We start from the raw sequence: 12,761 nt of genomic DNA, 5'->3' as shown, positions 1-12,761 counted from the left end.
GGATAAGATAAATAGACAAAGTCTTTTCCATGGAATCGGGGAGTCCAGAACTAGAAGGCGTAGGTTTAGGGTGAGAGCGTAAAGATATAAAAGAGACCTAAGGGATAACTTTTTCACGCAGAGAGTGGTACGTGTATGGAATGAGCTGCAAGAGCATGTGGTGGAGGCTGATACAATTGCATCATTTAAGAGGCATTTGGATGGGTATATGAATAGGAAGGGTATGGAGGGATATGGGCCAGGTGCTGGCAGGTGCGACTAGGTTGGATTGACAGAAGGGTCTGTTTCCATGCTGTACATCTCAATGATACTACGACTCTATGCCATGGACCCTGACGTTCGGCGGCATTCAAGAATCTGCTTTCTAAATGTCACGGTTATTGTTTGCAAATAAAAGATCTACTCATTGAAAAACTCCCCGCATCAATGTGATTGTTGACATTTTATCCACGACAATCGCAACTTTGGGTGCAGTAAAATTGTGGCGAGTGCAGCTCTGTGGCGCAAAAAAAAAGCGTGTTAGATTTCTACAACTTACGGAACTTTGCTGTTCAATGTTTGTGGGTTTGAACCGCACCAGAATTGGTGTTTACTTCAATTTTCAGCTGAATCATTGATTGTTGTGCTGATTCACCGCCACTCCCTATCGTCTGGAGTTCATGTCACTGCTACTGACCAGAGGCAATTCCTTACCTTTTTGGTTATAAGTTTTTACGGAATCATATCGTGTGAATCATGATCAGACCAGAATCAGGTGCTCACCCGCAAAACCTCCAAATTTCGTTCAGAAACCCACTGTCTGTAAACACATTTCCCTCCCAAAGTTGCACAGAAGTTTTTGATTGCTTAAATGTATTTATCCCGTTGTGTGACAGGTTGTTGTGGATGAGCTGGTGAAAGACACTGACGTGTTTGTTCAGCCATGATGATATCAAACGGCGGGAAGGACAGGTGTTTGGAATAGGCTCCTCCTGTTCCACTCTTTCTGTGCTGTTTCTTACAGAGGGCTTTCAACAATAATTTGATGAGGGCAATGTGAATCGACACTACGGAATATCAAAGTCCTCCCCTTTACACCACCGCTCTCACAGCCAGAATAGACAGCTCCAATTACAACTTTAGATCAGATAGTGAAGGATTCTCTCAGACGCTCTGTCAGACTGCAAGCTATCTTCACAAAGGTTTCCAACTGGGTACATGGAACAAGCAAACGTGTGGATATTGGGATTCAGGGACAGATTTCCACTCTTCTGGTCTGCAGTTCTGGTCGCATGAATTTCTGACATGTTGAGTCTTTCTGTGGATTCTTCCTACTTTCCAATTTCAACTGTGATTGAATTTATTCTTGCATTCCATTCTTACATCTTCAATACTCATGGAAACTGTGCATCGTTTTCTTGAATGTAGGAATGGTGAAGATTATTGATGAATGCAATAAGTTTCATGTGACCTGTCTGAACTTTCAGAAGGAAGGTGGTGTGGTTTCATTGATTAGAATTCTGTGCAGATTGAAGCTGATTGAAGGAAAAGACCTGCGACAGCGACAATCTAACATTGTCTGTAAACAACGCAGGAACCAACGGAAATCCATTTTTTAATGTAGTCTATTTTTCACATTTTTGTCTCGCTTTTGTATCATTTTCGTGAACCTGATGCTTCAATAATCACAAGTTCATGTCAGTTTCACCTTGTCTGCATTCGCTTTAATTACAGAACCAGACGTTTCAGGGAAATGAGGCAGGGTGAGTGACTGAGGTATTATTGCGGCAGCACATCACCACCAAAAACTCCCACAGTGTTATGTTTCAGTGATTAGCACTGCTGCCTCAACAGAGTCCCAAGTTCGATTCCAGCCTTGGTGGACTGTCTGTGTAGAGTTTGCACATTCTCACCGCGACTGCGTGGGTTTCCTCCGGGTGTTTTATTTTCCTCCCACAGTCCAAAGATTGTGCAGGTCAGGGATGTTGGCCATTCTAAACTGCCCATAGTGCATTTGTCAGAGGGGAAATGGTTCTGGTTGGGTCACTCTTCGGAAGGTTGGTGTGGACCTGTTGGTCCGAAGGGCCTGTTTCCATATGTAGGGAATCTAATCATCACAGCAGCAACAGAGCAGTGGAGTTAAAGTTTCCAAGGTATGTGTAGATCACGTGACAGTTTCGCTGTCTGCGGCTCCAGTCGCGCAATTGGTCAGCACCTAGTACTTAAAGGTGCATAAAATGCCAAGGTTGTAAGTTCAATGCTTATCTAAAGATGTTGTTACTGACATTGACCAGGGATTATTGAAGTATTAGACAGAAACGCTGTTGAAAACAATATTGACTAAAGTAGCATTTATTTGAAAACTTCAGTTTCTGACGTGGGGAAAAGTTTTGTCTTTCGGAAACATGCCAATTATTAAATGGAAATCTGCAAATATTCCCCAGTTGAATATCCATCTGTGGAAAAAGAAACGGAGGTTAAGTTTCAGCTTGATGACCTTCCTCAAATCGCTGACCCAGCACTCGATTGCATCCTGGGAATGCCTGTTGACTCGTTTCATATCATTCCACTTCCCGAGAGCTGCACAGCTCATTAAACCAATCGAAATTATTAGATTTATCTCTTTGTAGAGTTTGAATGTTGTCAGTAAACGTTGTAAAGTATCTGGACAAGTAGTTTTGCTGTTGGGAGGAACAGGGGGTCAAACTGGAATCAGGTTGAGTCTTGACGCAGGATTTTTCAAACAGTGATAGAAGAGTATTAAATTGACTCACTCCCCTTTCGGTCGATTATGACCAAGAATTCAAGACAACAGATGGCAATGATAATGATGTTTTACATCGACAGGCCAAATCTTGCTCCCTAGATGCACCACAATTTACAGATCAGGTGAGTGGGGGAGATGATGATCCTTGTGGAAACATGAGACAGTGAGAGAATTGATCCCACGCTGCTGGTCTAATTATTCTCTTAAACCAGTTAGTCAGTGGACTGAGCTAACAGACTTCCATTCAATGTAGAGCTAAACCGATTAGCTCAGTGCATTTACATTATGTAATATTTCATGTGGAATGAGCGGCTGTACATTTCAACTCCACCAGCTCTTCTTATATTCAATATTTTCAGTTGCATGTGTTTTGCAATTTCTTTCCTATGAATGTTAACCAATTCGAGAATATTTCCCTTTTGCATCCCCGTCTAGGCAGTCCAGAATCCCTGTCGCTGTTTAATTCACTCCTTCTGTGCCAGCACACGCTTTTCAAATATTCTGGAATCAGCTGCTAAATTGTATTATTTATGAAAATTCATCTCCGAATTCAAGAACTCTCAGAATAAAGAATGCCTACTCCAAACATCTTTATCGTGCCCAGCTGGGTTTGAAGCTCAATCCTCTAGTTTCCACTCACCTAAACGAGGGACTGTCCCTTGAATTTATTCTAAACAACTTCACATCAGCTGGGTGACCTCTCTTCGGACACAACTAAATCCTTCCTGATTTCTCCCGCATTATTCTTTATCTATGCCACATTCCATTAAAACTCCTCTATTCTTTTCTTGTGGCTTTATCACCCAGTTTCCATCGTTTCTAACGACATGGTATCAAGTGAACCATTGGCCATGTAATTCCCAATGTCTTTATATTCCAATAAACGCTGCTCGTGTCATTTATCATGTCTTTATATCCCATTAAATTTCAATCTGAGATAGGATGCCGAGTCCAATTCAATGCATGAAAATTCACCACTAAGCTATGCAATCTTATTACCGACAGAGGAAAGGTGGAAGCAATTTCAATTACAGCTGAATCAATTGGCTACAACAGAATCGGATAAAATCCCAGTCAAATACATGACTTTTGTCCTTATATTTATTTCTTCTCTACGCGTGCGGAAGTAACACAGTGAGGGATCAATTACTATTGTCAGACACACAAGGGGGCATATGAAATGCTGAAGTTGTGAGATCAGATCATTTTGTATTGACAAAAACAATTCAATGTTCGAATCTCAGTCTTAGGAATTAGTTGGAGAGCGATTTTGAACGAAATTTGAGCATGGACGTCTACCCCATGTCTTAATACTAATTTGTGTGATTCTTTTGTTGTTTACCTCGTTTGTGTATATTGCCTCGTTGAGGATTTTGAAGTTGTCCCCTCTACACAAATGATCCGTGCTTTTGCACTGTTATATAAAAGATGCAGTACAATAACACCCAACACTGACTCGGTCAACTTATACAGATATTGACTCCTGGAAACAGCACTGTGCACTCTCCTCGGGTCTGGAAAATAACTTGCTACATTCCCGCTCTTATGGCTCTTTTCATTCCATCAGCTTCTGTTCTTCAAGGAATCCGATTCAGCAGATCTTGTCACTGAGCCATTTCTTTGTATGTGTTCACATCATGTGAGCAGAATATCACAGTCCATAACCCAGAAGTCAGACCATACTCAGGGAACCATACTCTGCTCTTGATCATTTCATGAATACCAAGAAGAAATATCTAAGCTCTTCAAAATTTACTGACCTGTTTTTCAGAAGCAAGATAAACAGTTCCAGGTTTTTGCTTTTGTTGTCACACGGACCAATATTGTAAATGCTGGAACTAATTGAGACTGTCCGCCCTCTCACATCCATTTTCTCCCCAGGAGGTGTTAAGATGATGGTTTGAATCGGATTCTTCTGCAAAGAAGAATCTTTTTATCGATTAATTTCTGGTTTATGTGCCCAGCAGGCTCCCGCTGTGCCTCTCTGTTAGGACTGATCACGGCAGTTTCCAGCAGTCATCTTTTTGGAGCATGCACCTTCGAGGATGACGTCAAAAGATATTCACTGTTACTGTGTGATACTCTAACAATGGAGGAAGCTCTATCAATGGAGGCACCTCAGTCCGCTGGGATGGGATAAACAGAACCATCCCGCGTGGGGAAATTCTGCAGTGTGTCCTGCGGATCAGACACATTACACTTTATCATTCAGATCATCCCAGAGTGAGAGCGCTCGTGAAGGCCAATTGGTCACTTGTACCTGTGTCAGCTCAGGAGTTACAAAAGATGGGTTAAAGTGGAAACACTGGTGATTAGATCAGGTTTCAAGTGTTTACGTGAGGCAGGAAGGAGAAAAAGATACACTGTTAAACGAATGGGATCTGACTACAGGAGCAGCAAATACGTTGTACGGTGCAGAGGAGTGCTTTGAATTATTGATTTCTGATTGATGGGCCAATCATGCTTTTCCTTGGTCACGCTGCTACAGAAGATAATATGTCAGTGTCTCTCGGAATTGTGATGTCGCAGGCAAATATCGACGTTACACTGCTGGAAATTCCTTTTTTCCAATGTGTGGGCAGTCTGTGTGTAAAATAGCTTTAATATTGAACTCTTTCTCATAAATAATTCCACTCCATCTCAGTGTATTGTATTTTCTCCGTTCCACTTTACCTGTCATTTGCCTGCACTGAAATTGATGTGCTCATTCCGTATGTCTTTTACAGTCTGGGTGACATATTGCAGTTGTATTGACCCACCCCTGCCAGAATTTTCCACTTCACTTCAACCCGCCCTAACTTCGTTATCTGATACCAGTCCCGTTGTTTAGGTGTTAAGCGCTCGTCTCAGATCCAACCTGCCCTCACCTAAAATAAACGCAAAACTCACTCACACTGTGATCACTGCAATCCAGGAGCATCTTCACTCCAACGTCATTGATTATTCCTAGGAGAAAGTTAAGACTGCAGATGCTGGAGATCAGAGTCAGGAGTGTGGTGCTGGAAAAGCGCAGCAGGTCAGTCAGCTTCCGAAGAGCAAGAGAGTCCATGTTTCAAGCATAAGCCCTTCACCAGCAATAAGGCATGTGATTCGGGGCTGACAGATAAATGTTAGGGGTGTGGGGTTGTGGGGAGTTACCTGGTAAGCGACAGTTGGATGAAGGTGAGGGAGAAGATGATAGGTTAGAAGGAGCAGTGATAGAATAGGCCCAGGTAGCGGTGCCAAGTTTGAGGCTTGGGACTTGGGGGAAGAGAAAGGAGACACTGTTCAAATCCAGACTTATCCCGTGCTTGGCAGAGTCCCAAGGCGGAATGTACGCCGTTCCTCCTCCAGGTATTGGGTGGTTATGGTTTGGCAGTGAAGGAGGCCCAGGATCTGTAAATCTTTGATGGATTGGGAGGGGGAGTTGAAGTGCACAGTCACGGGATGGTGAAGTTGGTGGGTGCGGGTGTCCCAGAGATGTTCTCTTAAATGATCTGCAAGAAGGCGTCATGTCCCCCTGACATAGAGGCAACCGCACTGGGTGCAACGGATGCAGTAGATGACATTGGAAGCGGTATAGGTGTGGTATTGGACGGAGATGAGTGGAGTGTTGTGGGTGCTGGTTTTACCCTTCCTCCAATGGCATGGAAAGATGCCAATAGTGGTGTGCGGGCTTATTGGGGACAGTATGAAGATGGGGGGTTCTGAGAGGGAATGGCCTTTTCAGAATCATAATAGGGGTTGGGAGGGAAATATATATATCTGATGGTGGTGTCTGTTTGGAGATGGCAGAAGTGGTGGAGTATGATGTGTTTTATACGGAGGTTGGTGGGTAAAGGCGGAGGACCATGGAGTTCTGTCCTTGTTTTGAGAGGGGTGGGATTCAAGGAAGGTGGTGTGTGTAGTGGAGGAGATGCAATGGAGGGGATCGTCAGCCACGTGGGAATGGAATTTGCGATTATGGAAGAAGTAGACCAACTGGGAATTTCTGAGGTGGAGTTGGTCATCCTGGGAAAAGATTTGGTAGAGGTGGAGGAAATAGGAATAAGGGATGGCGTTTTTACACGAAGAGGGGTGGGAGGAGGTGTAGTATTGTTAGCTGTGGGAGTCGGTGGGCTTACCGTATATATCTGTAATTAATCATTCCCTTGAGATGTTGATGGACAGGCCCGGGAAGGGGAGGGAATTTGCCAAGATGATCCAGGTCAATTTGAGGTCGGGCTGAAAAGTTTTGGTAACGTTGGGGAACTGTACAATTTCCTCGTGGGAGCATTCAGTGGTGCCAATGCATTCATCAAAGTAGTGGAGGAACAGTTGGAAAGAGGTGCCAGTGTAACTGCGAAAGACGGGCAATTCCACATATCTGACAAAGAAGCAGGCATAGCTATGTCACATGCGTGTGCCCATGACTACCCCTTTGTTTTGCAGGAAGTCGGAGGATTGGAAGGAGAAGTTGCTGAGGTTGAGGACTCGTTCAGCCAGGTGGAGCAGGGTGCCGGTGGAAGCGTACTAGTTGGATGGGGTGAGATGAAGAAACAGAGGGCATGGAGACTTTCGTCATGGCAGATGGATGTGTACAGGGACTGGACGTCCAAGGATAAGATGGTGCATTGTGAGCCAGGGAAACAAACGTCTTGGGGGAGATGATGTGCATAGGTGGTGTCACGAACGTAGGTGGGGATTTCATGAACTGGGGAGACAGGAAGGTGTTGAGATAGGAAGAGATGAGTCAGGTCGGACAGGCGCAGTCTGAGACAACAGAACTAAGGAACGAGGTTGAAATGCGGATTGTGGTGTTCATGTAAAATGAGTTTGAAGACTGTGGATGGGAGATTCCCCAGAGGTGATGAGATTGTGATTATCTGGGAGATAATGGGAGGTGAGGCTGTGATCGGGGGCAGTAGGAAGAGTTGTCTGCGAGTTGGCGCCTGGCTTCAACAGTGTGCCTCACGCCGACTCACAAGCATCATTCCTGATGAAGGGCTTACGTCTGAAACGTCCATTATCCTGCTCCTCCGATTCTGCCTGACCGGCTGTGCTTTTCCAGCATCACAGTTTCGATTCATTCATTATTGCGGTTTCATTTCACACTACCAAGTCCGTGCTGACTGTTTGCCTCCAGAAAGCACTGTTCTTATAAGATGCTGCAACATCTGCCAATCTCAAACATAAACAGAAATTGCTGTAAAACCTCAGCAGAGCTGGCAGCATTTGTGGAGATGAATTACAGTTAACGTTTCAGATCCACTGGGTTCGTCCCTCCACAGATGCTGCCAGACTTTCTGAACTTTTTCAGCAACCTCTGTTTTTGTTTGATTTACAATATCGGCGGTTCTTTCACTTTTTTGTTTCTTATTTTCTACGAATATGATTTGGCTCAAGATTATGTTAAATGTTTTGAAGATGACTGCGATCGAATGGCCAGATTGCACTAGCCCGCGACTGCAGCTTGGTTCACATGACCAATGCCTTTCCACTTGGTCACCGTACCCTACAGCTGCACGGTATATAAATTAACAAAACTATGGTATTTTCTCAGATTGGTAATCAGGAGCGAGATTGTTTGAATTGTTGTAACAGTAAGATAAACTGAAAAAATACATGATATTAAATGGAGAACCATAAGGGAAAGAGAGAAAAGGGAATGATAGTGTTCTGGCAAAATTTAAATGTCATTGCTCAAGATTCCGATAATGCTATCATTCACAAACATACCACAATTTGGAATGTAACTTTTAGGAAAAGCAATGCAAGCAGATTGCAAAATCTTAGTCTGAAACACTTGCTGCAACTGCTTTAGTTTTAATGAACGCGCGCATGGGCTTCAGTGCTGTAATGATCTCCTAAACTGTCGAAGGAAATCCTTGCCTTCGAGAATACATGGAGAAAGTTCACTGATTCATCGCAGTAATAGCAGGACTGTCCTTTGGAAGCATATAAGTACAATTATTCAAGGCTCCATGGAGTTTCGATTAAGACGAGAAGGAAATGTCTCCATTCACAAATGAATAATTCAGTAGAACTCAATGCAGGAACGCATGGATTGATGAACAAAGTGAGCAAGAACACGGACATACGATACAATAGCTACGATAATTACTACGTGGAAAGTGTTGATTGCAGATCCACGGTGGCATTTAATAATGATATTTACTGTCCAGAATCAGTATGCACTGGAATGACTAGATCCCGACTGTGATGTATTTGAACTTCAGTTACCAATAAGAATAGCTGAGACTCACTCAGGTCATGAAGATTTAGAGAAATTATATTTAAAAGGCAAAGAGTTCATCAAGTAACTGTGAAATCTTTAGGTCACCTGCAGTGGGAGCATTGTGTGTAATCCTTGTCCTCATTCTCCACCAAAGACATGTGAAGAGGTTAGAAAAGGCACAGACACTGCTTACTGAATATCAAGATATTGGAAACCCCAGGGGCGGGGTTTTCCGAGACATAAAGACATCAGAAAGGATAGAAATGGTTTCATCGGCATGATAGACAGAATGAAGGAGTTTATTCACGAGATGTGGCAATGCTGGACCAGAAACACTCATGTTTAAAAGTAAACAAAAGAGATTTACGCAAAATGTGTGGTTTGAAGTGACTAAAACGGGAAAATTTCCTCGTTCGAGTCAATCAACAACTTTAGTTAGAGCTTCAAAACTATTAGTGAATGATTAAGAAAAGATTGGATGAGAGTTTCTTCCACTTAATAAAGTTACTGAAATCCTGAATGACGTTCCAGAAATAAAACGTAGATTTCTGATTTCGTAGTGTTTTAAAAGACGCATGAACAAACGGACAAGGAAGGAATTTACCATTGAAAGAAAGGAAACATGTGGGTGTGGTATAATTTCGAATTTGGTTGTTTTCAGACACAAAGGCATTTCATGAACACGTTCAGCTGAATAAGACTGAGTATAAAAAGTTCATGCATTTGAAAGGTGTAGCGTATAATTCAAGGTGAAACATTCTAAATGGGGCTGATGTCCTAAAGTAACAGCAGGCAGAAGTTGCATTCTAATGAGAAGCAATTGAATCGTCACTTGGAGATGCAACACCTACTTTAAAGATGTGATGACATTCATATGATATTAGGTGTATTTCACGCTTTCTTACCTCCACCACCAACTAGACCCTGTCTTTTTTGTATTTCTAACCCTCTGTACTTCTCTGCAGCACACCAATTAAGCTGAAAGATGCTCAGACTAAAGTTGAAAACAATATTCCGACGGTCCTATGCGATCAGTCTATTTTTTATTATTATTACAATGACAATTGCGAGTTTGCAACAAACTGCATAACATAAAACCAGTTCAACATCGATTTTCCCGGAATTTAACGCAGTGCACATGGGAAACGTCATCCATCTGCTAAAAAATCACATTGGGCTCTCTATCCACACATGTCTCTTCACGTTTAAATATTTGTGGTATGTTTGTTGATCAAGGTGCCATTATCCAGAAAAGATCGTTTCTCAATCCACAAAAACTGGTACTTTTCCATAAACTTGACTTTTCTCAATATCGCCTTCTATCCGTACCTCTTAACATGACGACAAGTCGAAGCTGTTCCATGTGAGGCTCAAACTTAAAACTTCGGCAGAGCACACCCCACGATACTGGCACAGAGATACCTTGCACTGGTCACCTACAGCACTGAAGCGACACATTAATGCTTACCTCCACATTCCTGGCTGTACCTTAACGGTAAGGAACCGAGTTTCTCTGATTTCATAGGTGGTAACTGGCATTGTGCGACCATCTTCACCAGTGGTTCGGACCAGTTTGAGGAATGTGGTGAGCTACTCATTGCAAAGATGGATAGTTTGTTGAAAGGTGCAAATTCAACATTTGCATTCCCTGACCCATGAGCCTTTTATTTTGTTTTTCATCAATAAAAATGTTAAAATCGTCATCTTGGACAGACTCAATTACAGATCTCCATTGTGTCTCTGGCATCAAACTCCAAAGTGTAAGCTACTCTGAATTCTTCCACCGCAGTCTGCTGTTTGGGAAGTCCTGTACGCAAAGGCGTGTCTAAAATATCTGAGCAGAAGAAAGATGTTCCGAATAATGACATTGAGCACTAGTCACTCTCTTCCAGTTTGGAAAATAATTCCTCACACACAACTTTACATCTCCTGCTGTCACCGACTCTCCACTCCATTGACTTCAAATCTTCACAGAATTCAACAGATCTTGTTGCATAGCCATTTCTTCATTTTTGCTCTGATCACTGTGAGCCGAGTGTCACAGTGGGAGTGCGCTTGCCCCATACCCAGAGGTCAGACGATACTCTTGGAACCATACTGTGCTATTTATCATTTCACCAATACCAAGGAGAAATATCTATGGTGTACATAATTTACGCAATTCACTTATTCATAAGATCAGAGGGATGTTCGCCCATCTGGCGAGGTGGCCGAGAGGTTAAGGCGATGGACTGCTAATCTATTGTGCTCTGCACACGTGGGTTCGAATCCCACTCTCGTCGCTGTTACCGATGATTTTCAACATTGGTATCTTTGGATGATACAGCTGTCTTATTGAAATTGAAACTCCAATAGTGTGTTTATATGCATCAACGCTATTATAAAGTCTCAAAGAATAATTTGAACCTGTTGCCTAAACTGCATTGAAATGTAGATTGAATTGGAATAATTAAAAGGAACGCCATTTTCCTATCCAAGTCAGGTTGCCGTGAACTTTTATTGTCTGAAAGAGATCCAGGAAAACCAAATAACCAGAGATGCAAAGTGCACGTTTACGCCTGGGATTCTTAATAAGTGTTTTGCCAGATGAAATCTGTAGCAGGTTGGGTAGAAGTGATTCACCTTGGTGAAATGAGCAGGGAGACACAGCACAAAGCAATGGAGATATTTCAAAAGGGGCAGGGACTGGGTGTAGGAGTACCGGTAACTGTTGTAAATGCACAGTAGAGAATTACCGATGTGGGTGCCTTGCATGGGCATGGACAGACTTACACATTGGTCTCATCCTTTCCCCTTGTTCTAGCCATTGGTGAAGGCTGAACAAAAGACACATATAAACACAAGATGTGGGAAACAAGCTCCCTCTCGTTATACACACACTTGATGCATCACATTGAGCAATGAAAAACTGGAGAAGTCAGCAAGTTAATTGCAGGGAGTGAATCTAAACTGTGGATCAATAACCGCAGATTAATGCAGCATAAACATGAAATGATTGCAAGAGTATTTAAACGCATGTCATTAACAGACAATTCGTTCTAATACCCGGGTGGCTGAATGAAGCAGCAGTGAATCCCACTTTTACCCACAGACTGAAGCACGCAGACACACTTCCTCAAGAGTGACACAGGCCTCTGGAGAAAACAAGCAGAAAGTAAGATTTCACCCATTTGGCTGATATTGTCCCATTTCAGACTTCAACACCAGTGTCCAGTTACAGCAAAGAAAGGAACCATTAAACCTCTCCCGTCCCAGTGTTCCTGGCCCATTCTTTCCCTTTACTCTGCAGTTTGTACTTTTTCACCTCCTTCTTGGTGCCAAATGGGCTAACGCCCGTTTTTTCCTGTCCTGCCGAACCGTAACACTTGATGTCTTTGCTGTTTGAAGATCTGCCAATCTCAACCTGATTACACCTAATGACCATTCCTCAACAGCCTTCTGCAACAAGAAATTATACAGATTCAGAACTGTCTGAGACAATAAATGCTTCCTCATCTCTGTTTTAATTGTGAGATCCGCATTCTAATATGAAGTTAAAAATCGCACAACATCAGATCATAGTCCAACAGGTTTAATAGGAAGCATGAGCTTTTGGAGAGCTGCTCCTTCATCAGGTGTTTGTGGAGTACACAGTGGTAAGATACAGAATTCAAAGCAAAAGGTTACAGTGTAATGTCACTGAAATTATACATTGAAAAATAACTTGATTGTTTGTTAAGTCTTCCATCTGTTAGAATGACTACGTTAGGTTCATTTCTTTCTTATGTAAATCGCAAAACTTTCTTTTCATAGTTACACTCTCAGGTGAACTTTAACAAT

General features: G+C 42.6%; 1 non-coding gene across 1 annotated transcript; it reads left to right on the top strand.

Annotated features, from left to right (window-relative positions):
- Nucleotides 1–11,142: 11,142 nt before the first annotated feature.
- Nucleotides 11,143–11,224, top strand: trnas-gcu. Its single transcript has one exon. It is a non-coding gene; the product is annotated as a tRNA-Ser (tRNA).
- Nucleotides 11,225–12,761: the final 1,537 nt, after the last annotated feature.

This window comes from Chiloscyllium plagiosum, chromosome 39 (assembly GCF_004010195.1).
Source record: "Chiloscyllium plagiosum isolate BGI_BamShark_2017 chromosome 39, ASM401019v2, whole genome shotgun sequence".
In the NCBI taxonomy this organism is placed as follows: Eukaryota; Metazoa; Chordata; class Chondrichthyes; order Orectolobiformes; family Hemiscylliidae; genus Chiloscyllium; species Chiloscyllium plagiosum.
The sequence above is the reverse complement of the archived record's forward strand: the minus strand, read 5'-3'. Positions and strand labels throughout refer to the sequence as shown.